Source organism: Pinus tabuliformis, chromosome 7 (genome assembly GCF_031772625.1).
Source record: "Pinus tabuliformis cultivar Carrire ecotype Pingquan chromosome 7, CPIR1, whole genome shotgun sequence".
Lineage (NCBI taxonomy): Eukaryota > Viridiplantae > Streptophyta > Pinopsida > Pinales > Pinaceae > Pinus > Pinus tabuliformis.
Genome location: NC_142293.1, coordinates 812952816 through 812980589, shown reverse-complemented (window position 1 = coordinate 812980589; position 27774 = coordinate 812952816). Strand labels below are relative to the sequence as shown.

At 38.1% G+C, this 27774-nt stretch overlaps 1 pseudogene; it reads right to left on the bottom strand.

The window, feature by feature from the left end:
• The window catches only part of LOC149250062 (protein RETICULATA-RELATED 3, chloroplastic pseudogene), a 43254-nt pseudogene extending 15889 nt beyond the window's left edge, over nt 1-27365 (bottom strand).
• Between the last annotated feature and the right edge of the window lie 409 nt (nt 27366-27774).

The following is a 27774-nucleotide window of genomic DNA, read 5'->3' as shown; positions in this document are numbered from 1 at the left end:
TCAGACTTCACTGCCCATTTCATAGATTATCCTTGATGTTATTGCATATTGGATGTGTGAAATGAGGTCTCCCTTACCTATTATTTATACATGTCTCATGTGGAAATGTCTAGCCCTAAAGGGCACCTCTACAAGCTAAGGTCAACTTGTCCTTTGTGCTACAAGCCCACATCATAACTTCAACAATTGATATCTTCACTTCTACAACTCATATTCATGTGAGTTTTGTTGCATTTATTTACTCTTCGTGTCCTATATCAACTCAAATCATCACATGTAGAATTATCCTCACAGAGTCACACCCACATGCTTGGGTGCAAATCCCATAGGCTTAGGTTCTTAGCCCACAAGCCACTTTTGTGGGCCAACTCCTCCGCAACCCCCTAGCCTATGGTTTTGAGTACCTCCAAAGAGACAAATCTCAACATATATTTACTAAGGTTTTTTTTAGTAAAAGGGACTTTGTTTTGTCCTTTCTCATTGGAGTTGGAGAATTTTTACTTTTTCCCATGTATTATGACAATTATTTTCTTCTTTGAAATTGGAGCCATTCTGTCTTCTTTTTCTTTTTTAAGGTATGAGTTGTATTTTCCATTAAATTTTGTCCATATCTAGAAGGGGAAATTTTTAGTACATAGAAATATATGTTGAAATAATTACAAAGCACATCCAAACTGGGTTCAATATTTTTAAGATGGATTTGACGTTTTGGTTTTTTCTGGAGCTACAATTGGTTCCAAAGAATAGCTTGAGTTGAGTGGTGCTCTTGGAAATGAATATTTCATAATGTAATTTAGATATTTAGAAAAGGATGTGATCTATTAAATATATAAATGTGAAATAAATATGGATTCAAATTGACTACTTCCTATATATTTTAGTTAAAAGCTATATTATGTTTTGGATGTCCAGTTGTAATTGGAACACTTTATTCCTCTTCAAGAAATGTCAAGTATTATTTCTCATTATTTGTCATTTAAGAGGTGTTACTTGACAAGTTTGGATTGTATGTTTTATGGATTATCAGTCTAGATACTTTCCTGCCTTTTTAAAAATGATTTACCATGATTTATTTTTCATTTAATGTATTTTGTTATCTCACAAGTTCTTATTTGGATATTTTATTCAATTATTGTAGCCTAAGCCTCAACAATACATAAAAAACCATGTTTTCTAGATATGTGGTTATGATGTTGGATTAGCAGCAGATGCGGAGCTCTTTGTAGCTTGCAATGAGTGTGCATTTCTAATATGTAGGCCTTGCTATGAATATGAGTGGACAGATGGAAAACAATCTTGTCCACAATTCAAGATTATATACAATTTGCATAAATGTTGGTAGAACTTAGCTAGTGGAATGATCAATGTAATGTTAGGGAAAGTGTGTGTGCTCATAAAATTGGCTCTGCATCTGTTCAATGATAAATCAATTTCATCAAAAAGTATATTATGTGACTAGCTCATGAGAAAAAAAAAAAATGTCACCTCATGCAGTATGAGGGGTAACACTTCAAATGGCTATATTTATGGTTCTTAGCATTAAAGAATTAAAACTTATTGTTTGAAAAACTTACTAGTTACTTATGTTTTCACACTATGTAAAATGAAGCTTTATCGAAATTACAGATATAACCGATTTCCCTTCTATTTTGGAATAATTGGATTGAAGAGATTCATTATAATATTCTATTCAGTTGGTAGGAGTGTTCTATTGGAATCGTTAACAATACATGAGTACATAACTTCCGTATTGCATTGTATGTTTCCTCAAAAAATTATGGTGAATTCTCCTTTCTCTATATGTAAACATTTATACACCCTCCTATAGATAAATATGCATAAATGTAGTGCAACCAAACAAATTAAATATAGTCAAGGAACATGAGTTGTGAGCAGTTCAACAACTTATTGATAGATGACCAAACTGACTTATAATGTGGTTTCATGATATGAGGTGTATTGGTGTTAGTGTTGGAAATGACCTTGTAGTACCCAATTTTGTAGTGTCCATTATCTTGTAATATCAAAATTCTATAGGAGGGAGAGGAATTCTCATAGATGTTATGTTATGGGAAAATAATGATTTAGAGAATTCATTCACATGGGGTTTTCATATGTTAATTATCTTCTCATAAAAATTACAATTCACTAATTGGGGTTGGTGCACTGTGTATGATGATTACAATGTAAGTCCCAATAAAATATTTATTATTGGGACTTATCTCATCTTATTGCTCATGTAGTTGTTGATATCATTGATAAAAGTAGGATATATTTCACTAATTATGAGCCAAAAGGAACTCATTGTCACTTCCTTTTTATATTCTACATGTATGATCAAAGGGCCAACTTTGGAAATGTTGAGTTATGAATTTCTATCAACGTTATTTTGAACCTATAGATGAAATTTCTACTATACTTATGCTTAGAAGGTGGCCTTATGGTGACTGATGTCATTTCTTATAGTCTTTAATGTTGAATAGTCTCTCCCTCATGTATATAATAAAGATGACCTGAAGGAATATGATATACGAATCAATTTTTCTTTGAGGAGTTACTGCCTGGCCTGACATGGTATCAGAGCCAGCTCCCAAATTAGTTGTAACTCCCTTCTACCTACTATGCTCTCTGTCCTCTACCCCTGTGGAGTCTGCCTACTGTCCACTATCTACTGTGCTCTCTGTCCCCTCTACAGTCGTTGCCACTCTATAGTCACTGCCACTGTCTAACGCATAACCATTCCGCCATTTCGCTTCATAGCTGCTCTGTTGAAGAACCCTCTGTTGAAACTAGAACAAAACCAGAACTATTCCACCAAACGGTCTCTTGTTGCGTGACCCCAAGAGCCATCGTGAGGCTGTCAAATTGAGCTCTGAGAGTATGGTGCGGCTGCTGGGTACGTGAGCTCTGCGTGAAGCATTACCTCAGTTAAAGCACACCTGCGTTGATGATATCAAAGCACACCTACGTGCGTGAATCAGGTTCCATTGCCGGGATGCAGAAGCGCTGGTATTTACGCTGAGATTCAGTCTAAAGTAACAAGTGGTGGAAGCGTTGAATGACACTGCACTTGGTACGCTGCCTTTTGATGTTGATTTCTTCAATTCCTTTGAAGATGACTTCGATGATTCCGATATAGCGTGATGGATTCCAGTTGATTCTCTGATGGTACTTACATGTTTTTTTACATTTTTTGCGAATACACGGTGTTAAAAACCCCGTAAGGCTTCAATAATCTTGAATGGCAACTCATCTTTATTGTTAATTCAAGGCTCCGAGTTTGAACCATGTGAAAATTGGTTTGTGGTAGCTGTCCTATGATGTGTATGAGCCATGTGTTGAATGTACATGGTATCTTATGGTGTGTGTGTGAGTTAAATTCCATGTGTTGAATGTACATGGTATCTTGAACTATTTTGGTATGCTGCCTATGAAGCGCTGTCCTATGATGTGAGTTGAGCCCTAATTTTGTGCATGTTTTAAAATCACCGCTGTGTGTTAAATTTTTTTGAAGGGCTGCATTGGGTGATCAAGTTGAGTTGGGTGAAAAAGTTTGTTGTCCAGTCATATCAGAACTATATTTTTTTCCCATTAAGAGTAAAAGTTTTGCAGCAGAAGTTTTTTTTGTTACAGTATACATTCAATCATATCCATCGTCGGAATAGTTCTCACTAGCAAAGAGAACTACCCTGAGTGGTTGTGGATGATAAAACACACGCTCATTTCAATGAGTTGTGGAAAGGAGTGTGTGTTGGAGATGGAGACAAAGAGCTAGAACAGCCTACCTCAGACAAAGAGCTCGTCATTTGGGAAAACAAGAACAACAAAGCTTATGCATTAATCACAACATTTGTAAATGAAGAGGTGAGTCGCCATATTTCACCATTTTCAACTGCTTTTGAAGCCTTACAAAAACTGAAAGAACTCTATGACTCACATTCTGCACTTGAATTCGTTCAACTCATGATTAAACTCTTCACTCTTGAACTACAAAATAATGATCCTCTTTCTCTTGCATCTGAAGTAAAGTCTATAATGCATGATATCAAATCCACTAAGGTTGAATTGGATATTCCTCTTATTGCTTTTCTCAAGGCACTTTATCCTACTTACTCCAATTATCTTGAGTCATTGGAAGCAAATGGAAATCTCAAAGATATCACCTTTGACTCTCTTGTGAAAAAGTTTGTTGAAAGAGAGAAAGCTTTTGGAAAGAAGATAGCCCCTGAATCTTCTGAAGAGGCTTTGTGCCTTGCTCATAAAGAAAAGCATCCTACTCAAAATTCTTCAAGAGGAAGAGGTGGTTGAAGAGGAAGAGGAAGATATTTCAGAGGCAGGGGGGCAGACACTCTCAAGGAGAAAAGGCAGATTTTCACTGCATATGCTGCAAAAGAAATGGATCACATGATGCCTCTACATGCAAGTTACCATGGGACAAAATTAAGCAGCAAGGAAACCAACAGAAAGGTAAAACTGATGATACAGACAAAGGTAAAGCACCTGAATCCTCTCACTATGTTGTGGCACAATGTAATATTGGAGTAAATGAAGATTTATTTAATGCTTCACTTGCTTCTTGGAAAAATGATTGGTTTCTTGATTTGGGAGCAACCTGCCACATGACTCATAGAAAATATTTTTTTGAAGAATTCACTGAAAATGTTGATGGAGTAGTATACTCTTCAAACCAATCAAAAATCAAGCCATCAGGACTTGGCACAATCAGGGTTAAACTACCTGGTCTTCCAGACTTTCTTCTGCATCATGTTCTATATCTCCCACAGCTCAAGAGAAACTTGTTGTCTTTGGTCCACATTTACCAGCAAGGTCACTCCATTCATATGTTTGATGGCAACCTTGAGGTAAGAAAAGCATTTGACCACTCACTTGTCATGAAGGGAATAGAAGAAGAAAGGCTTCTCAAGTTGTAAGGTACCTCTGCTCGTGCACAACATTTCTCATACAATTCTCACCATGAAGAAGGTGCACTTCCATCAAGTTTATTATGGCATGCTAGACTTGGACATTTGAACTATGACAGCCTCCACTTGTTGAAGAAAAACGGTGTTGTTGGTTTGCCTACAATTCCTAGGAAATTTAAGCAATGTGATGCTTGCATTCTAGGAAAGCATAACAAACAGCCTTTTCATGATTCACATTCAAGAGCACATAGAAAACTTGAACTCATTCATTCAGATTTATGTGGTCCAATGCATGTTCCCTCTACAAATGGAAACAAATATATGATGACATTTATTGATGACTACACTAGAATGTTTTGGGTTTATTTATTGAAGAACAAATCTGGTGCTTTTCAAACATTCAAGAAATTTCATAAATGGATTGAAAATGATGCACAATCTCATATTGGGTCTATTCGCACTGATAATGGAAAAGAATATACATCAAATGAATTTGAAAACTATCTTCGCCAACATGGGATCAAACATCAAACAATTGTGCCTTATAATCCCCAATAGAATGGTGTAGCTGAAAGAATGAATAGGACAATCTTAAATATACTACGATCCATGCTCTTCTTTAAAAATGTAAAGATAATGTTTTGGGCTGATGTTCTTCTATGTGCTACATATATAAAGAATAGATGTCCATCTAATGGTATTAGAAACAAGACTCCATATGAAATGTAGTATGACTCAACCTTGGTTCAGTCCCAACTCAATCAGCGGAGTAGCCTGGACCATTTGAGAAAGGTCCCCCAAAGTGGCTAACAAAGACACTTGAAAGTGTTCATCCTGATGAGGTTGGAAATATAGGAACTAGAAACTCAAACTGACAAAATGGAGGTGATGTAGATGACTCTAATTCACCTGTTGATATGGATGTTTCTTATGATTGTGAATTGAACTTGTCTACAGATTTTGAACCAACTTCCTTCAAAGAAGCTGCTTCTCATGATGAATGGAAAGAAGCGATGCAAAAGGAGTATGATACCCTCATAAAGAATGGCACTTGGAAGCGGGTTGATCCTCCATTAGGAACCAAACCAATTGGCTGCAAGTGGGTCTACAAGAACAACTATAAAGTTGATGGCTCACTTGACAAGAACAAAGCTAGGCTTGTGGCAAAAGGTTTTGCATAGAAGGAAGGGTTCGATTATGAGGAGACTTTTTCCCCCACAGCAAAATGGGCTACCATTTGGACACTCTTTGCCCTAGCAGCTCAAAACGGTTGGAAGGTTCATCAAATGGATGTAAAAACTACTTTCTTGAATGGAGATCTAAAAGAGAATGTTTTTATGTCCCAAATTGAAGGATTTGTTGTGAAAGGACATGAACATAAAGTATGAAAACTTGTGAAGTCCTTGTATGGCCTCAAACAAGCACCGCGAGCCTGGTATGAAAAACTAACTGAGCATCTTCTGAAACTCAATTTCAAACATTATGATCTTGATGATGCAACTTTATTTGTCAAGAAAGTTGGCAAAACAATTGTATATCTTGTGGTATATGTAGATGATCTTTTGATGACAGGGAACAATGAAAGCTACATTGCAACCATAAAGAAGGAATTGGGGAAAAGTTTTGAAATGACTAATTTGGGCTATGTTCATTACTATCTTGGTATTGAAGTAACCCAACATCCGAAGTCCATTTTTCTTTCTCAAAAGAAATACATTGGAGATTTGTTGAACAGGTTTGGCATGACAGAATGCAATCCTCTTACTAATCCAATGGACAAAAACTTAAAGCTCACATCTAATGAAGGAAAATAATTTGAGGATGCAACAAAGTATACACAGCTTGCAGGAAGTCTCAACTACCTAACTACTACCAGACCAGACATTTTGTTTGTTGTTTGAATCCTCTCCAGGTTTATTCAAAAGCCCTGTGAGGGACATTGGTCTACTGTAAAAAGAGTTCTAAGGTACTTGAATGGAACTCAAGACTTTGGAATCAAGTATGCACAGGTGGACAACTTCAGCTTGGTTGGATAATCTGATTCAGACTTTGATGGAGACAAAGAAACTGGGGTATCTACTTCAAGATATGCTATGAGTCTTGGATCAGGAGCTATCTCTTGGAGATCACGCAAACAAACAGTTCCAGTAGATTCCACAACAGAAGTAGAATACGTGGCAGCAGTTGAAGCAACAAAAGAAATTGTGGCTTAGGAAAATTCTTGAAGATTTTCAGGTAAAACAAGTACAATAAACTCCACTCATGATTGACAATACCTCTGCAATAAAGTTGGCCAAGAACCCAAAGTTCCATGATCGAACAAAGCACATCAATACCAAATATCATCTGATTCGACATCATTTTGAGGCCAAAACAATCCATCTCCGCCATTGTTCCACTAATGAGCAAATTGGTGACATCTTTACCAAAGCAGATGGAAGACAAAAGCTTGAATGATTTAGAATGATGCTTGGACTCACCAACATCCCTTCATATTAAGGGGGGAAATGTTGACACCTAATCATCAGGATTGGGTGAATATAATGTAAATAAATAATAAGTAATATGAACAGTCATTGGGAGATGAAGTGAATAGTCTCTCCCTCATCTATATAATAATGCCCACCTGAAGGAATATGATATACGAATAAAATTTTCTTTGAGGAGTTACTACCTGGCCTAACATTCAATATAGTACTGTGTATTATATATATATTTTAAAAGCAGGATGTTGTCGCATATTCGACGGGAGTTGTAGGCCATTGCATATTTGATGCATGTTCATCATAGTACGCTTCAAATACTTGACGCTAGAATCGACGGATGGTAGCGTCGCTAGTTTAACACTCCCGTCAAACATAACTCTATTGTGTCGCATACTTGAAGCTTCACCGTTGACCTGCAAGCATAGGAGGGACAACACTTATGTTTCACATTTTACCTATGTCATCGATTACCCGATGCCTAAACATCTTTTTTTCTTGTCGTAAAAAAAGACCTATATGTTGAATATATGACTGCATACTAGTGCAAGACCTACTAAATATGTGATGTTTAATGGGTCGGATATCTGACAATTTTTAGCATCGCAAAACTGACTTATAAGTGTCGATTTTTAAAGACCATTTTCGGCCTTTAATGTGTCATTCAATCGAAATCTCTATAGTTGAATATCTCATGGTTACTAAACTGTTGACTATTCGACAAAATTCCAGCAATGATTTGATGAGCACCAATGTGTCGTGTTATCACTCAGGTTGTTTCCTAAAGTTGTAAGAAAGGGAACACGGCTGAGGTAACCACAGACCAATCATTTAGATACAAATTCTAGCCAATCTACATCCAGAGAGGGCTCTCTCTTTATGATTTAGCTTTGTTGGAGGTATATCAGGCTAGTTATGAAGTGCAAGGGTTTTGTTTAGAGTTTGGTTGGAGGATTGGAGATTCAATAGAACAATGAGGTAAAACTGAAGAGTTCCAGACCATTGGGCATGATGGAGTCAAAGAAGGATAGCTTTCTGGATTTGGTTTTTTCAACAAAGGATGGTATCACAGAGAAAATTAATCAAATATGGAACAATTTATAGGCTGGAATCAGATGGAATGGAGTCAATGGGTGAAGGGAAATTAAGAATTCTTCATCATGTTGACAGAGGGAAAATGGCTGAGTACTGTTAAGGAACAGTTAAGAATTCCTTAGCAAATATTCAAGATGAAAGAATCAGGGGAAACAGGAGCAATGAAAAATTCACTATTTATTCTAATTCTGAAGAAAACATTGATAATAACAAAGACTGAACGCAGAGCACAATCAAGCAAATTCTGAGTTATTCTTTCTCTCTATTATTTATATCATGAAACACAGATGATAAAACATAGAAACTGTAGAACACAAGTTAGAAGGGACTTATTGATCCATAAGATGATTCAAGAATTCTGTAGCATGGTCCTTAGCAGCAATTCCTCATTCAATGAGCCAAACAAAAATGGTTCCAACAGCCTTTTATTCCAAAAAACTTCAGAATTACATCAAAGTATGAGAATGCTTCCCAATCAACCAACCCCAAATACTTCGTCTGGGGGGGTATTTATACAAAAATGTTAACATACCATACAAAATATCTGATAGAAATAATATCTGTTGACAATTAATGCTTCTATTACACAGATAGAGACAGACAGTGTCGAAAACAGGGAGACAATAAATAGATGCAATAAAATCATGCTGCGCTGGTTGTTTCGTCATTATGAGATTTACTGGAGGTAGGAGCTGTAAGTCGGTTCAGGACCGTCTTCCGCTAATACTCTGTATTGGTTACTCTACCTTGGCCGGACTTTCTTTAACTCTGATGTGATGCGCTTTGACCTGCATGAGTGTGATTGATTCCTGTTTTCTGCATTATAGTAGATGGTCCGAAATTTTCAATTGACCAAAGATAAGTTTATAGGATCTCTAACATACTTTGCCACCATTCCGTTCCTGGTAATTTATGTCTCTGCAGCTTCCTCAGAGTTTCATCAGTCTCTATGTACCTGAAGAAATTAGGTGGGATAGTGAACAGATGCTTCACCTCGTGTATGTAGAATAAATTTTCCAGGTTGTCATAGAGGGCCTGGCAAGATGGAAGTGACTTCTCCCCTGAAGTACTTGATAATGTATTAACTTGATTAACAACATATGTATTTAATTTATATACATAGTATTTGTGTTTCATTAGACGATCATTACTTCCCAAAGGACTTGCCAAACCTTTTTGATGCAAGACTGTAAACTTTTCTGTGAAAGAATCAATCTCTACCTGCATGTCCTGGCATCTTCTGTCCAAATCTTGCATTAGAGTTCTCATGGTTAGAACTCTCTTGATGTCTAGGATGGTGCCTGTTCTGTCTCTAATTTCTAGTGCTTCCAGCTCTTCACTGGTCTTGGTGTTCAAAAAATGTATTAGCCAGTTGCCTTGCTCAAGCATCTGCCCCAATAAGGCTCTTGTTTTTTGAATCTCCACTTGGGCCACTCTTATCAAATTAATCTGTTCATAAATGGTTTGGATAGACCTCCACACATCACTAAGGGATTGAGTGATGTTGGTCCAGAAAATTCCTCTGATTTCTACCAGAGGTTTATCTAGAGAGAGATCCTTTTCTAAGGCTCTTACCTTGTTCTCCAATGTTTTGATCTCTCTTGTTTTCTCTGCCACATTCATCTTGGATTTATCATAACTCTGTTCAACCTTTGCCAATTTTTCTTTGACTTGCTTCAGCTCTGATACTTGGAGTTTCAATTCCTCCATGGCCTTTATTAATTGTTCTGTAGTCATAGTAGTACTGCTGCCTGGTGTTGTTGCTGTTGATGTCACTCCTGTGATGACTTCTGTTGTTGATGTCGGGACAGTGGGAGGCAATGCTGTTATAAGTGTGGAGGGGGCAGTAGTGACTGTTGGGACTACTTCAGGTGGCTGGGAGGTCGACTCTCCCTACTTTTCTTGTAGTGCTTTCTCTAATGCCTACTCTGTTTCACTCAATCTCTCATTCAGTCTCATGAGCAGGTCCATCATGTCCTCTTCAGATTTCTGTTGTACAACATCTACAGTCTGTGGATGCATGGAAGGAGGCATTTTTAGCTCTTTTTTGAGGGCAGCAATGTCCTCTTCTTTCTTCTTCATTAGTGCCTTTTTTCCTTTGGCATCTTTGGGATCATGTCCTAGTTCAATGATGATGTCCTCCAAAGATTTTATCTTGTTTTCCTTTGCTAAAGAAGAAGCTTTCTCTTAATCCAATTGAGCAGAGGTATTATTCAAGGAGTTTTGAAATTTATGAGCTAACATATCTTTTTTAGCTAGTGTGGAGTATACCATCTCTCTAGTCTGTTTGTGCAGCTCAATCTAGTCTATTGGATGAATGTCCTTGGCCAAGACCTCCAGATTTGTTCTGATGTAGTCAGCTGTCGATGTGGTTGTTGCACCTTGGGCTTAAAATAACTCATGATCATCTTTCCTTCTTTTATGTCATATGCTGACATCAATCTTTGCTGATTTTTGGGGGCCATCTTAAGATACTGGTTATAAATTTGAAGCCTCAGTGGATCGTTCCTAGCCTTTATCTCTGTGAATGTTCTTTTGATGTCAGAGGTCTGCTTGCTTGGTGGCCTAGTGGATAAAACTTCCACACTATGCTGCCTTTCTAGCTCCTGCCTATGTGAGCTAGTTGATGTGTCCACCACTGGGGAAGTCTATTGGGTAACCCTCTCACCTCTTAAACTTTTAGTTGTTTCTTCAATGATTTCCTCTTCAGATAGAGGATCCAATCTTTACCTCTTTGCGCTCGGCTGTTCTGCAGGTCCATTGATGGGTGTGGCCTCTTCTCTGTCTCTTTTCTTGCCTTTTTCCTCATTTAGAGGAGTCTGTAATGCAGGAATCTTTGTTGCTTTGGTCTGGACTGAAGGAATTTGCCCCTACTGATCAGTCATTGCTTGCTGCTTCGTGCCTGCCACTTCCTTGCCCTTAGAAGACCCTGTAACTGGTGTGCTGGTCTCTTGTACAGGTTGCTGTGAAGTTCTAGTAAAGGATGTACCCACTCTATTTTGCTGAGGTAGCTTGAAAGATACATGTCCAAAAGAGTCCAGGTCAAAGGTTTTTTCAAGATCTTTCATAGCTTGTTCCATCTTTTCTTGCTGAGTAAGTTCTTCTATTAATGTACCCTCTACCCACTCATCCTGATTAGAAAATTGTTCTACTTCAGGGATCCTATGATGTTTGTAAGCTGACAGCCTGTTTCTTACTTTTCTATCACTTATAAAGTTATTTGGGTCATATGGCACCCACCAGAAACTTTTCTTCAATTTAAGGTCTTCCCCTAATATCTTATCAGCATCTTCCCATGCCTCCCTCTTGTTAATAATAAAAGGGCCTAACTGGTTTCTTATTCTCAGCTGAGCCTTTTTCTTTACATTGCAAAAGTGAGTTAAATCTGCATTGATAAGTTGCCTGAAATACTCCAGTGCAAATAGTCTCATGGGCACATATTTGGGCAGCTTATAAGGGCACAATTCACAGCCATATATTCTGATTTCAGTATGATTCTGGTAGAAGACTAGTCACCTATTCTGTAGTTTTTGGAGAGCTGTAACATCATCTTTATATCCCCAAAGAGCCTAGGAGGAGGAGCTCTTATCAATAAAGTGGAGGCTGGATGTATAAACCAGTCAATGAATTCACAATAGGTATAAGGGGATTCACAAACATTGTGGAAGACCGAGGTCCAAAATATCATAGACCTCCTCTCTCCTTTGGAATCCAATTTCCTGATGGGAGATAAAAAATTATCTGGCTAATAATATAGCAGAAGGTGGTATATGAATGAGGTGTACTTGAAGACTCTTTCTCTGTCCAGATTTATGAATTGCTCATTGATTTTATTGGAAATGAAAGAAGCATAATCATATTTGACAGTGGGGGGCTATCCTAGAATAAACATTGACAACATAACAAAGATGGTCTCATCAACAAATTCACTGGTTTTGAATCCCAATATAAAGGATATCATGTCAAAGATAAGCTTGCCAGTTTCAGTGAAGCAAGCATGTACATAGGGAGGTGGGCCTTGAGGATAGCAATCTGGCTTCATAAATAATTTAGCAATCTGAGTTATTTTTGAACTGGGAAATTGAGAGCCTTGCTCAAGCAAAAATCCCATGGAAAGAGGAGCAAGGGGCTGAGCTGGATGGAAGTGTAACATCTCATTGATAGATTCAACAGTATGTAAAAGAGAACAATTTGTGATGGATTCATAACTACTTTACTGGTAGGGTCATAGTTTGCACAGCGATGGTGGATAATATCTAGGAACACATTGAGTGAGGGAAGGTAGTAGCTGGGGAGATTGGATTCCCATATTCCAAAGATATCAGAGTTGCTCAGATGACTATTCCTAATTCGGAAAAATTGCTGGAGATGGTTCATATCACCAGATAATTCTTTAATTTGAAAATCTCTGTCATCCAAGGGTAACCAACCCTGGCCTTTATGAGGTGCATTGAGGGGTGTGACATTGAGGGCCACAGGGGCTTCCATGTTCAGTTCTCTGTGTTTTTAAACTGGAGGTGGCTTCTGTAGGAAAATGGGCTAAACAACAGTGGTTCTAGTGTCTTTGTATGGAAACTGTGAACTGTTTTCAGCTTGAATTTGGCCCTTATAGTTAGAATTTATAGAGGAAAACCAAAATTATAGGTTCGGGAAGTGAAAGCGGGGTAAATACCTGTATTTTAGAGGCGAACAGTGCAATTGTAGGTTGACCGACGAGCTGCGGAGCAGGATGCTAGACCTTGTTTAGCCGGGTGGTGAACTGTATGCTCGAGTAGTTGCTTGGACGTAGTTTGTATGAAACAGTTTCGCGGAGAAAAATGAATGAAAATGGGTGAAAATGACATTTTCTCGAACTTTTAACAAAATTTGGCTTTCACGGGGCTTTTTGGCACTTTTGGTCAGATGACGTCATCGATATGTGATGTTTTGTAGTGACGTGGGGGTACGGGATGCTGACTCGGCATTGACGTGGCAGTGACATCAGCGGGCGGGGTCAGCGGGAGGGCGATAAGTGGTATTGGCCCGCACCGCTTATCGGCTAGAGTGGTTTGGGGTGGGGAGGCAGCGAGCACGGTGGGATGGCGATGCATGTCCCTAGTACGGCGGCAATATCGCCACTCCCCAGGTAGTAAACTTTGGTGGCGGAGGGGCTTGCGATACGATCGTGGGCCATTGGATGAGCGGGCCCAGATCTAACAGTTGAAGGCATTGGGATATGGTGGATGGTTATGGCGGGGGACCCATACATTTAAATAATGACTTTTAATAATATCGGGGCGGGTTTGATTGACTCTCAGGGTTTGTTTAAGTTGTTAATTAACCGGATGTTAATTAACTCTTGGGTTTTTGTGGGGTGGGTTAGGTTATTTAAAGATTTCGAATAAACCTTTAAATCCCTGTTTAAACAGAAATATGGCCGTAATCGACCGGGGGCAGGATTATTACATATTGGGGTTTTTATGTGATTTATACACAATATGGGTAGGGGTATTTACCAGGGATTTAATGTTATAATATTAATAGTTAATATGAGTAGTGATGTGAGAATAAGTGCTAAGTTGTAAAGTTTTGACAAATTAGGCTTAAGGGGATAATTTTATATGTGATTTTGTACAATCTCCTAAGCAAACGGTTTTTACTTAGGGTTTTTATGAAATGAGGTGGAGTGATTTAGGAGTATTGAGCAGATCTCAATATCCTTGGGGGGAGGTTAGTAAGTGATTTTGGGAGAAGTGTGAAGGGAAGTTAGTCATGCCTCACTTGATTTGTAACCAAACAGTTGCCATGGTACTTATGATAACAATATGATGAACATCTTTGAGAGACAAAATTAATCATAAGCATGCTTCTGCAACACCAAAACTACCTACCTAGCCTATTATAGATAACATTTTTTCTTCCTTTTTCTTTGGGTGCATTTGAACTGGAAAACCCTCAACAATCTTCTTTTCTCTGCATGATAATCCTATCTAAATCAACACTTGTAACTTCGAAGGGCTCAGATTTAACCTTTGAGCTCCTTTGCTTCTCTACTTAACTACTTATCGACCAAGATTAAACGTTTTGAATAGCTTTTATTCTCTATCACTAAAACAAGAAATTGAAACATGAGCTGGCCAAGATTAAGCTGTTTTGCCACTTATCAACTGTGGCAAGAGTTAACAAACTACACACTATCAGATTATTGCAAAAACAGAATAGTAGTGGCATTTTGAACTAGCACACTTTCCTGGTCCTCTTTTTTTTTGGGGTTCATTTCTTTCATTTTTTTTTGACCACTTATCTTTTAACCCTTTGATTTTTCTTTTAGGGTATACCCTCTTTTCATTTTTAATTTTTGATTTTTTTTCAAAATATGGAAAACCTTTGCAGCAGGGAAAGGATGAACATATTAAGGGTTTTAACCAGTCAATCATGAAATATGACACCTATTGGTATAGGAACATAACACTGGCTCCACTTGGGGGTGGCTTTTCCTGGTGAAAAGTCAAGAACAACAGGTTAGATGGCCTTACGTACAATTTTTGTTGCATTCTAAAACCTTCCTTTGCTGTAAGAAAACAAAACTGTACAGAGAACTATGTAAAATATACACATCTCTTGAGCTGCTTCAGACAATTGGACCTCTGTTTTGGATAGTTTGTCTGAATGTTTGTTCTTATATTTTCAGCTCCCAAGTCTTCTTCTACAATTTTTGATAAACTAAAAAAAATGAGGCAAAGCACAAAAGCGGTAAAGTTCCCTGACTGTTCCTCAAAATGTTCTACACATTCCTTCCTATTCTTATTGCTGTAATAAACTGCAGAAACTAAACATCCTTATGTACAAGTTAGAGTCCTGATATATCAACAAACTAGATCAAAATAGTGTTTCAGCATCCGACCATTGACTGGTCCTTCTTCTGCTTCTGCACCATCCAGGCTTTTTAGAAAGTAAGTATTGTTGCCTTGTGAAGCCTGAATAATAAAAGGTCCCTTCCATAGGAAGTCAAATTTCCCGTGTTTTCCTTTATCTTCTCTTCTGGAGTCCCATTTCAAAACTTTGTTTCCAATGTAAAAATCTTCTTCCTTAGTCCTCCTATCAAATATCTTCTTGAGTTTTTCTTGTAGCACTTGAGATCTTTGATACACCTCTTCTCTAGTCTGCTGTAAATGGATAGTCTGATTAATTCTTCTCTGAATATCATTGGGCTCCACTTGAGCTTCTTGCAGTAATTTAATTACAGGTACCCCTAGAGATGAAGGAAATACAGCCTCCATACCATACACAAGCTCAGAGGGACTAGTTCCAATGGATCTCTTGGTAGTTAATCTGTCTGCCCATAGTGCATTGATGAGCTTTTTATGCCAATTTTTTTTGTTTTCTTCCAGCAATTTCTTAATAATGTTGATGAGGCTTTTATTGGAAGATTCATCTAGACCATTACCTTGAGGGTAATAAGCTGTGGAGTGGCCTAGAGTGATATGGTATTTGTGACAGAAACTAATTATTCTCTTGGATTTGAAAGCAGCAGCATTGTCAGTGATAATCTTTTCAAGAAAGCCAAAGCTGGACAGGATGTTGGTTTCTAAGAATTGCATGATCACTGAATCATTGGCTTGTCTACAAGGGATGGCTTCTATCCACTTGGTGAAATAGTTTGTGGCAATCAGGATCCATTTATGTTGGCTAGAAGAGGGAAGGTGAATTTCCTCAATAAAATCTAAACCCCATTGTTGTAATGGTCTTTTAGTAGGAAATTGGTCTAAGGGGTAGAGGTAAAAGTTTCCACTTGCCTTGAAAAATTTGACATTTATGGCAAGCAGTGACAAAATTTTTGACATCAGCAAACAATGTGGGCTAGTAAAATCTAGCCCTTAGGGTTTTATCAGTAGTTGATTTCCAGTACAAATGTCCACCACAGTCCCCTGCATGGAATTCTTTGAGTACCTTGTCAGCTTCATCTTTGATTAGACAATTTAATATAACACCTTCATGATTTTTCCAAAAGAGAGCACTATCTAAAATACAAAACTTTTAAGCTTTCATTTTCAAAAACCTTTTATTTGTTCTGGATAACCCTGGAGGAGCTTACAGGTTTAATAATACATAACATATATCAGCATACCAAGGTGATTCTATGAAGGCCTGGCTGATTTGTGGAGTCGCCATCTCCTGTTCATTATCCAGTTCATTGATATCCAGGGCTTGGCAATTAGTTTCAGTCATGAGTTTAGCCAATCCCTGTCCTTTTATAAGCTTTGTAGGTTTTATTTCAATATCATACTCTAATATAGTAGTAATCCATTTACCTCTCTTGCCTTCAATCCCCTCTTGGGTTAGGATATCTTTGACAACAGTGCTTGGCACATAAGCTATTATAAGAGTGTATAGTATGTAGAGTCTGAAATCTTTGATGCCTTTCACAAGTGCATAAGCCTGTTTTTCCATGATCGGGTATTTCAGTGGTGCATCCCTGAGTGCTTTGCTAAAGAAAGCTATGGGTTTTTCACATCCTTGATCATCTTTCTGTAGCAAAATAGCAGCAATAGTGTGTTCTGATGCAAATGAAAATATTATGAAGTCTCTGTCAAATTTTGGGCTTGTAACTACTGGTGTTTTGGTTAAAGCTATTTTGATTTCTTCAAATTCTTGTTTGGCTTCTAATGCCCATTTGACCTTGGAATCTTTTTTCAGCATATTATTCAATGATCTAATTAATCGAGCCAAGTTAGGTATGAATCTTCTTAAAAAATTGATTTTCCCTAGGAAAGCTTGAAGTTCTTTGACATTTCTGGGTGTGGTATTTGTAAAATGGCTTCTATTATGTCAGAATCAATTTTGATGCCATATTTTGAGATTATGTGACCTAACAGTTTACCCTCCTCTAGACCAAACAAGGATTTTTTGGGATTCAACGATATACCATATTTTCTGCAGGTTAACAACACTTGTCTCAGATGATCTAGGTGCTGCTGATCTGATTTGGAAAACACAGTAAGATCATCAAGGTATATGACTAGAAAATCATGAATTTCTTTAGAAAAAGCTATTTCCATTGCACGTTGGAAGGTTTCCCCTGCATTCTTAAGTCCAAATGGCATTTTCACATATTTGAAATTTCCCCATGGGGTTGTAAAAGCAGTCTTTTCCTGATCACCAAGATGAACTAAAATCTGGTTGAAACCTGAAAACCCATCCAGTAGGGAAATTCTAGAGGCACCTACTACCCTTTGTAAAATGTGGTCCATCTTGGGTAAGGGATAGTGGTCTTTCAAAGAAACCTTATTTAGATTCCTTAAATCCACACATAGTCAGATTTCTCATGTTTTTTTCCTAGTGGGCACTAAATTAGAGACCCATTCTGAAAATCTGATAGGTGCAATTATCTCAGCTTCATACATTGTTTTGACTTCTTTTTCAATTAAAGGGAGTAGTACATGGTTGACCCTTCTAAGTTTTTGCTTGAAAGGTTTATGATTTTCTTTAAGGGGTATTGTATGTTGAATCACAGAAGTATCATAAGATTTGAGATCTTCATAGCTCCATGCAAAAACATCCTGGAATTCCTTGAACAGTTCAACATATTTAAGCTTTTGGTCAGGAGGAAAAGTTTTGGATAGTTTTATCATTTTAGGAATTTTTTTTTTTCAGTTCCTATTTTACAATCCTCAATGTCTGTGTTTAGGGGCTGCATTTTGGGTTTCTTTGGTATATCATTAGAATAAAAAATGTCTTCCATAGGATTTAATCTTATTGGCAAATAATTGTCCTTTAAATCAATAACTTTAGATTCTCCTCCAATAGTTTCATCAATGTCTATTTCTTTAAGCTCTTGCAACTCTTTGCTGGTAAATTTTGTTGGGTGAAGTATTTGAGTTGTTGTTTCTGTTGAAATGTGTGTTTCAATTTTGTCTATTTGATCAATCTCTCCAACAGTGCCCGTGTCCATATTAGTGCTGGAAAATTCTTATTTTAAGGTGAAGAAAAATCTGAGTGTCATTCTCAAACACTTGCCAGTTTTTCACATTGTTAGGTACAGTTGGTCTGTGTTTAATCTCAGCTGTAAACTGATGATTGGGCTCAAATGGCAATTTACAAGTGTTGGCAGATGTTTCCAAACTGTGAGCATGCAAATTGTGTTTCCTTGGAATTTTGGCAAGATGTGTTTCCAGAAAGGTATTTAGTATTTCAATTGCTGCTCCTCTATAAGATCTTAATCTGAGATCATTTTTGAGGAAGTTCTCTTTCATTTGTTGAATGACTAAATCAGAATCTCCAAAAATTGATGCCCTAACTACCCCTAAGCTTTTGATCAATTTAAGTCGTAGCAAGAGGGCTTCATATTCAGCCATGTTATTAGTACATCATTCAACCTGTATGCATGCCCTTCAGCATGATCATTTTCCATATTATGTACCCAAATTCCTGCTCCTGCTCCTAATTTATTAACTGATCCATCAAATTCCAAGTGCCAAAGGATCTCATGTTCATAACTAGTATCATGAGTTTTGGAAATTTGTTTACTAGGAAAATCTGGATTTTTAGTTTCATCTAGTTTCTCTTGAGTGTCTCTTATATCAATTATTTCAGAAATTTCTTGGGTTTGAGCACTAGGTTTTTCATTTATGAATTTTTCTTGTACTAATGCTAAAGCCTTGCCATCAGTTGGGGGATAAATTTTAGCATTGATGAAAGAGTCCATGTCAGAATGCATAGAGTAGATGGGAAAATTCTAGGGTTTCTCCTAGCTGCTCACCACGTATTTCATCAAAGTTTCTCGGTACAATCTCTTTGGCTGGCCAAATACTGAAATGGTGGCATAGGACATGTCCAATTGTAAAGATCCCTAGAGCTTTTCACCCCAAGATCTAGATAACAACGTGCTATATTTTGGTGGAATATTAGCAACCACTACATCCATTAAAATTGTCTTGGCAGGGTATTGAACTAATGATACACATAAATCTTTGATCAATCCTAGACCTTTGACCTGGCTTGAATATAAAAAGAACAAGGCTTTGTATGGCCTGGTGATACCTTGGTCCAACTTCTCCATTACAGATTTGGGTATTAAATTATGAGAAGCACTAGAATCAAACATTGCATTATGAAGTATTTTATCGTGAATGTTCAGACTTACATAGAAAGGAGGAACCCCTCCATCTACTGATTTTCCATTTACCTCAGGGCCAAAAATTAATTCTGGTTTATCATCAAGGACATTTACTGCATCTTTGTTTTCCGGAATCTGAAGTGATCTGCTGATTTGTTCTCTATAGACATCATGCTTAGCCAACTCTGACAATGGAATTGCTATCTTTAATTTTCCTATTTCGGTCTCAAGGTTGAAAGGTTTATCAGTTTGCATTTTTGCATTTCGGGCAGTGAGATTTTCTTTTTCTGTTGTATTTTCTATGTCTTTTTCTTTTACAGGGGTGCTGTTATGAGCTGGAGTTGCTTCTATGTCAATTTATGGAGGTTCTTCCACATTTCCTTTGGGAGGAATGGAAGTTGAAGGCTATCTGTTAGGCTGTTGAATGTCTGATATGTCTTCAGCTGTTGGATGGTTTGGGTTAGGAATTGTTTTAGGAGGGATTTGTATAGGAGGGTTCTTGATTTTAGCTTTGCTAGATTGTTTAGTATCCTTCTATTTATTGTTTTCAGGGACATCTACCCTTCTGCTCCTTATATTATATTGCTTGTGGACTTCATAGATGGCTGTGTCATATCCCTCCCTAAAATCAAATGATTCACCTGACTGGATTTGGAATTGATTAAGAGTATGAGCTTCTTGATCTTATTGGGTCAAGAAAATTTGTTGTTCACTACTGAGACCCATTAAGTTGATTTGAGTATCTTCTGTTGGTTCACTAGAAGTTGAAGCTTCAACATAGTTTTCCTGGAATGGGGGTCTAATGTTTTGGTCAGGGCTAGCCTTTCCAGTATTGGGATTCTGATTTTTTCTAAAATTTTGATTTCTCCTGGTATTGCTTGGTTGACCATCCCAAGGGGATTTCCTCTCAATTGTTTCTACTCTATCACCAAGTCTATCCATTCCTTTAATGATAGCATCTAATTTTTGTTCAAAGGCATAAGGTTCTTCTTTGATGGGTATCCTCCTTTCAACTCTAGCTCGAGCTCGTTTAGAAATCAGGTTGGCCTCAACACTGACAGCTATACTTTGCATGTCTTCTAAGCTTCAAGGAGCTCTTTCCCTAAGTTGGTATGCCATATCAGAGTCAAATGCATCAGCGAATTTGATCAAGGCCAAGTCTGGAGGAGGCCTGAGATTCTGAGGAATAGCATTGTATACATTATTAAATCTGGAACAGTAATCTTGAATAGTTTCTTGTGGGCCTCTTTTCAAGTTTTCATATTATGATAAAATGTGGAGAGGATCTTTCTTCTTTTCCCATCTGTTCAGGAGGGTCTGATAAAGGGCTCTTGGGTCAGCTATGGTATTCACAGGGAGTGCTCTAAACCAGGTTCTAACATCTCCAGTTAAGCTTTGGACAAAGACTTTCATTCTGACATCATCATCATCAAGCTCATAGTTTTCAAAATAATCTGTCATTTTCTTAGTATGTTGTTGAGCTATGTAAGTGCCAGTACCATCAAAATAGGTGATTTTGCTATGATAATCTTGAGGCATGGCCCCTGGATTTACAGGTAATTGCAGGGGAGCATAACGGTTTGCCATGTTTGCGGAGATAAGTGTAACAGCCGAAAGAGTAGGGATACCAGTTGAAATATGTGTTGTAGATGGGGGAGTGGAAAAGATGGTTTGAAGTGCTAATGGTGCACTAGGAGAAGCAACATTAATGGCAGAAAGGATTGGTGTTTTTCCAGGAGTAAGCTTAGATTGGATAGGGTTCTGCTGATGTGTGTCAAGGGGTGAACTAGCAGAATGTTCTTGGCTCTGCTGGCTTCTAAGGTTCTTAAGAATCAGATTAGGATTTTCAAAGATAGGTGGGGGATTTGGATCAGGATTTGATCTGGTGTAACAGATCTTTTTCTTTGGAGCCAGCTTCTGAGTATGTTTTTGGTTTTCTTGAAATATTTTAACAATACAACTTTAACAGTATCTTGTAGGAAGTTTTTAGATGAGGGGATTATGAGCTTTCCTAAAGATCTATTGAAACAAGGAACTGATCAGGTATTTGGGACAACTGTTTAATACATAAACTAGATTGGAGATAGACTAAAGCAGTGTTTATTTAATCCTGCAATTGCATAGCAAAAGCAATTTCCAAGGCTACTTGGCTAACTTCAGGCTCCATCTGCAGCTTTTAAGAAATAAACAGCAATAACAAACAATTATTCAAGTCCCCAGCGGAGTCACCAATGATGTTATCACTCAGGTTGTTTCCTGAAGTTGTAAGAAAGGGAATACAGCCGAGGTAATCACAGACCAATCTTTTAGATACAGATTCTAGCCAATTTGCATCCAGAGAGGGCTCTCTCTTTATGATTTAGCTTTGTTTGAGGTCTATTAGGCTAGTTATGAAGTGCAAGGGTTTTTTTTAGAGTTTGGTTGGAGGAATGGAGATTCAACAGAACAGTGAGGTAAAACTGAAGAGTTTCAGTCCATTGGGCATGATGGAGTCATAGAAGGATAGCTTTCTGGATTTGGTTTTTTCAACAAAGGATGGTATCACAGAGTAAGGTAATCAAATATGGAACAATTTATAGGTTGGAATCAGATGGAATGGAGTCAATGGGTGAAGGGCAATTAAGAATCCTTCATCATGTTGACAGAGGGAAAATGGCTGAGTACTGTTAAGGAGCAGTTAAGAATTCCTTAGCAAATATTCAAGATGAAAGAATCAGGGGAAACAGGAGAAATGAAGAATTCACTGTTTATTTTAATTTTGAAGAAAACATTGATAATAACAAAGACTGAACGCAGAGTGCAATCAAGCAAATTCTGAGTTATTCTTTCTCTCTATTATTTAGATCATGAAACACAGATGATAAAACATAGAAACTGTAAAACACAAGTTAGAAGGGACTTATTGATCCATAAGATGATTCAAGAATTTTGTAGCAATTTCTCATTCAGTGAGCCAGAAAAAAATGGTTCCAACAGCCTTTTATTCCTAAAAACTTCAGAATTACATCAAAGTCTGAGAATGCTTCCCAATCAACCAACCCCAAATACTTCGTCTGGGGGGGTATTTATACAAAAATGTTAAAATATCATACAAAATATCTGATAGAAATAATATCTGCTGACAATTAATGCTTCTATTACACAGATAGAGACAGATAGTCTCGAAAATAGGGAGACAATAAATATATGCAATAAAATCATGCTACGCTGGTTGTTCTGTCTTTATGAGATGTACTGGAGGTAGGTGTTGTAAGTCAGTTCACGACCATCTTCCGCTGATACTCTGTACTGGTTACTCTGCCTTGGCCGGACTTTCTTTAACTCTGATGTGATGCACTTTGACCCGCATGAGTGTGATTCATTCCTGTTTTCTGCGTTATAGTAGATGGTCCGAAATTTTCAACTGACCAAAAATAAGTTTATAGGATCTCTAACATACTTTGCCACCATTCCGGTCCTGGTAATTTATGTCTCTGCAGCTTCCTCAGAGTTTCGTCAGTCTCTGTTTACCTAAAGAAATTAGGTGGGATAGTGAACAGATGCTTCACCTCGTGTTCTATGTAGAATAAATGTTCCAGGCTGTCATAGAGGACCTGGCCAGATGGAAGTGCCTTCTCTCCTGAAGTACTTGATGATGTATTAACTTGATTAACAACATATGTATTTAATTTATATGCATAGTCTTTCTATTTCATCAGACGATCATTACTTCCCAAAGAATTTGGAAAACCTTTTTGAGGCAGGAATGTAAACTTTTCTGTGAAAGAATCAATCTCTAACTGCATGTCCTGGCATCTTCTGTCCAAATTTTGCATTAGAGTTCTCATGATTAGAACTCTCTTCATGTCTAGGATGGTGCTTGTTCTGTCTCTAATTTCCAGTGCTTCCAACTCTTCACTAATCTTGGTGTTCAAAAAATGTATTAGCCGGCTGGCTTGCTCAGGCATCTGCCCTAATAAGGCTCTTGTTTTTTGAATCTCCACTTGGGCCACTCTTATCAAATCAATCTTTTCATAAATGGTTTGGATAGACCTCCACACATCACTAGGGGATTGAGTGATGTTGGTCCACAAAATTCCTCTGATTTCTGCCAGAGGTTTATCCAAAGAAAGATCCTTTTATAAGGCTCTTACCTTGTTCTCCAATGTTTTGATCTCTCTTGTTTTCTCTGTCACTTTCATCTTGGATTTATCATAACTCTGTTCAACCTTTGCCAATATTTCTTTGACTTGCTTCAGCTTTTATACTTGGAGTTTCAATTCCTCCATGGCCTTTATTAATTGTTCTGTAGTCATAGTAGTACTGATGCCTGATGCTGTTACTGTTGATGTCGCTCCTCTGATAACTTATGTTATTGATGCCAGGACAATGAGAGGCACTACTGTTATAAGTGTGGAGAGGGCAGTAGTGACTGTTGGGACTACTTCGGGTGGCTAGGAGGTCAACTCTCCCTGCTTTTCTTATAGTGCTTTCTCTAATGCCTGTTCTGTCTCACTCAATCTCTCATTTAGTCTCATGAGCAGGTCCATCATGTCCTCTTCAGATTTTTGTTCTACAACATCTGTAGTCTGTGGATGCATGGAAGGAGGCATTTTTAGATGTTTTCTGAGGACAACAATGTCCTCTTCTTTCTTCTTCATTAGTGCATTTATGCCTTTGGCATCTTTGGGATCATATCCCAGTTCAATGATGATGTCCTCCAAAGATTTTATCATGTTGTCCTTTGCTAGAGAAGAAGCTTTCTCTAAATCCAATTGAGCAGAGGTATTATTCAAGGAGTTTTGTAATTTATGAGCTAACATAGCTTTGTCAGCTAGTGTGGAGTATACCATCTCTCTAGTCTGTTTGTGCAGCTCAATCTGGTCTATTAGATGAATGTCCTTGACCAAGACCTCTAGATTTGTTCTTATGTAGTCAGCTGTCGATTGTGGTTGCTGCACCTTGGACTTAAAATAACTCATGATCATCTTTCCTTATTTTATGTCATATGCTGACATCAATCTTTGCTGCTTTGTGGGGGCCATCTTCAGATACTGGTTATAAATTTGAAGCCTCAGTGGATCATTCTTATTATTTATCTCTGTGAATGTTCTTTTGATGTCAGAGGTCTGCTTGCTTGGTGGCCTAGTGGATGAAACTTCCACACTATGCTGCCTTTCTAGCTCTTGCCTGTGTTAGCTAGTTGATGTGTCCACCACTGGGGAAGTCTGCTGGGTAACCCTCTCACCTCTTAAACTTTCAGTTGTTTCTTCAATGATTTCATCTTTAGATAGAGGATCCAATCTTTGCCTCTTTGCACCTGGTTGTTTTGCAGGTCCACTGATGGGTGTGGCCTCTTCTTTGTCTCTTTTCTTTCCTTTTTCCTCATTTAGAGGAGTCTGTAATGCAGGAATCTCTATTGCTTTGATCTGGACTGAAGGAATTTGCCCCTACTGATCAGTCATTGCTTGTTGCTCCGTGCTTGCCACTTCCTTGCCCTTAGAAGACCCTGTACCTGGTGTGCTGGTCTCTTGTACCGGTTGCTGTGAAGTTCCAGTAGAGGATGTACCCACTTCGGTTTGCTAAGGCAACTTGAAAGATACCTGTCCAAAAGAGTCCAGGTCAAGGGTCTTTTCAAGATCTTTCATAGCTTGTTCCATCTTTTCTTGCTGAGTAAGTTCTTCTGTTAATGTACCCTCTACCGACTCATCCTGATTAGAAAATTGTTATACTTCAGGGATCCTATGATGTTTGTAAGATGACAGCCTGTTGCTTACTTTTCTATCACTTATAAATCTATTTGGGTCATATGGCACCCACCAGAAACTTTTCTTCAATTTAAGGTCTTCCCCTAATATCTTATCAACATCTTCCCATGCCTCCCTCTTGTTAATGATAAAAGGGCCTAACTGGTTTCTTATTCTCAGCTGAGCCTTTTTCTTTACATTGCAAAAGTGAGTTAAATCTGCATTGATAAGTTGCCTGAAATACTCCAGTGCAAACAGTCTCATGGGCACATATTTGGGCAGCTTATAAGGGCACAGTTCACAGCCATATATTCTGATTTCAGTATGATTCTGGTAGAGGTACCAGTCACCTATTCTGTAGTTTTTGGAGAGCTGTAAAATCTTCTTTATATCCCCAGAGAGCCTAGGAGGAGGAGCTCCTATCAATAAAGTGGAGGCTGGATGTATAAACCAGTCAATGAATTCACAGTAGGTATAAGGGGATTCACAAACATTGTGGAAGACCGAGGTCCAAAAGATCACAAACCTCCTCTCTCCTTTGGAATCCAATTTCCTGATGGGAAATAAAAAACTGTCTAGCTGATAATATAGCAGAAGGTGGTATATGAATGAGGTGTACTTGAAGGCTCCTTCTCTGTCTAGATTTATGAATTGCTCATTGATTTTATTTGGAATGAAGGAGGCATAATCATATTTGACAGCAGGGGGCTATCCTAGAATAAACATTGACAACATAACAAATATGGTCTCATCAACAAATTCACTGGTTTTGAATCCCAATATAAAGGATATCATGTCAAGAATAAGATTGCCAGTTTCAGTGAAACATACATGTATATAGGGAGGTGGGCCTTGAGGCTGGCAATCTGGCTTCATAAATAATTTAGCAATCTGAGTTATTTCTGAACTGGGAAATTGAGAGCCTTGCTCAAGAAAAAATCCCATGGAAAGAGGAGCAATGGGCTGAGCTGGATGGAAGTGTAACATCTCATTGATAGATTCAACAGTATGTAAAAGAGAACAATTTGTGATGGAGTCATAACTACTTTACTGGTAGGGTCATAGTTTGCACAACAATGGTGGATAATATCTGGGAACACATTGACTGAGGGAAGGTAATACCTGGGGAGATTGGATTCCCATATTCCAAAGATATCAGAGTTGCTCATATGACTATTCCTAATTCGGAAAAATGCCTGGAGATGGTTCATATCACCAGATAACTCTTTAATTTGAAAATCTCTGTCAGCCAAGGGTAACCAATCCTCGTCTTTATAAGGTGCATTGAGGGGTGCGACATTGAGGGCCACAGGGGTTTCCATGTTCAGTTCTCTGTGTTTTTAAACTGGAGGTGGCTTCTGTAGGAAAATGGGCTAAACAACAGTGGTTCTGGTGTCTTTGTATGGCAACTGTGACCTATTTTTAGCTTAAATTTGGATCTTATAGGTAGAATTTATAGAGGAAAACCGAAATTACAAGTTCGGGAAGTGAAAATGGCGTAAATACCTGTATTTTAGAGGCAAATAGTGCAATTGTAGGTTGACCGACGAGCTGCGGAGCAGGATGCTGACCTTGTTTGGCCAGGTGGCAAACTGTATGCTCGAGAAGTTGCTTGGACGTAGTTTGTATGAAATAGTTCCGTGGAGAAAAACGAATGAAAATGGGCGAAAATGACATTTTCTCTAATTTTTAACAAAATTTGGCTTTCGCGGGGCTTTTTGGCACTTTTTGGCCGGATGACATCATCGAGATGTGACGTTTTGTCGTGACGCGGGGGTACGAGATGCTGACTCGGCAGTGACGTGGTGGTGACGTCAGCGAGCCGGGTCAGCGAGAGGGCACTAAGCGGTATTGGCCTGCACCGCTTATCGGCCAGAGTGGTTTGGGGCGTGGAGGCAGTGAGCACGGCGGGATGGCGATGCGTGTCCCCAGTACGGCGGCAATACCGCCGCCTCCCCAGGCAGTAAACTTCAGTAGCAGAGGGGCTTGCGATACGATCGTGGGCCGTTGGATGAGTGGGCCCAGATCTAATGGTCGACGACATTGGGATATGGCAGATGGTTACGACGGGGGACCCATACATTTAAATAATGACTTTTAATAATATCGGGGCAGGTTTGATTGACTGTCGGGGTTTGTTTAAGTTGTTAATTAATCGGATGTTAATTAACTCTTTGGTTTTTGCGCAGTGGGTTAGGTTATTTAAAGATTTCAAATAAACATTTAACTCCCTCTTTAAATAGAAATATGGCCATAATCGACAAGGGGTGGGATTATTACATATTGGGGTTTTTATGTGATTTATACATAATATGGGTAGGGGTATTTACCAAGGATTTAATGTTATAATATTAATAGTTAATATGAGTAGTGATGTGAGAATAAGTGCTAAGTTATAAAGTTTTGACAACTTAGGCTTAAGGGGATAAGTTTATATGTGATTTTGTACAATC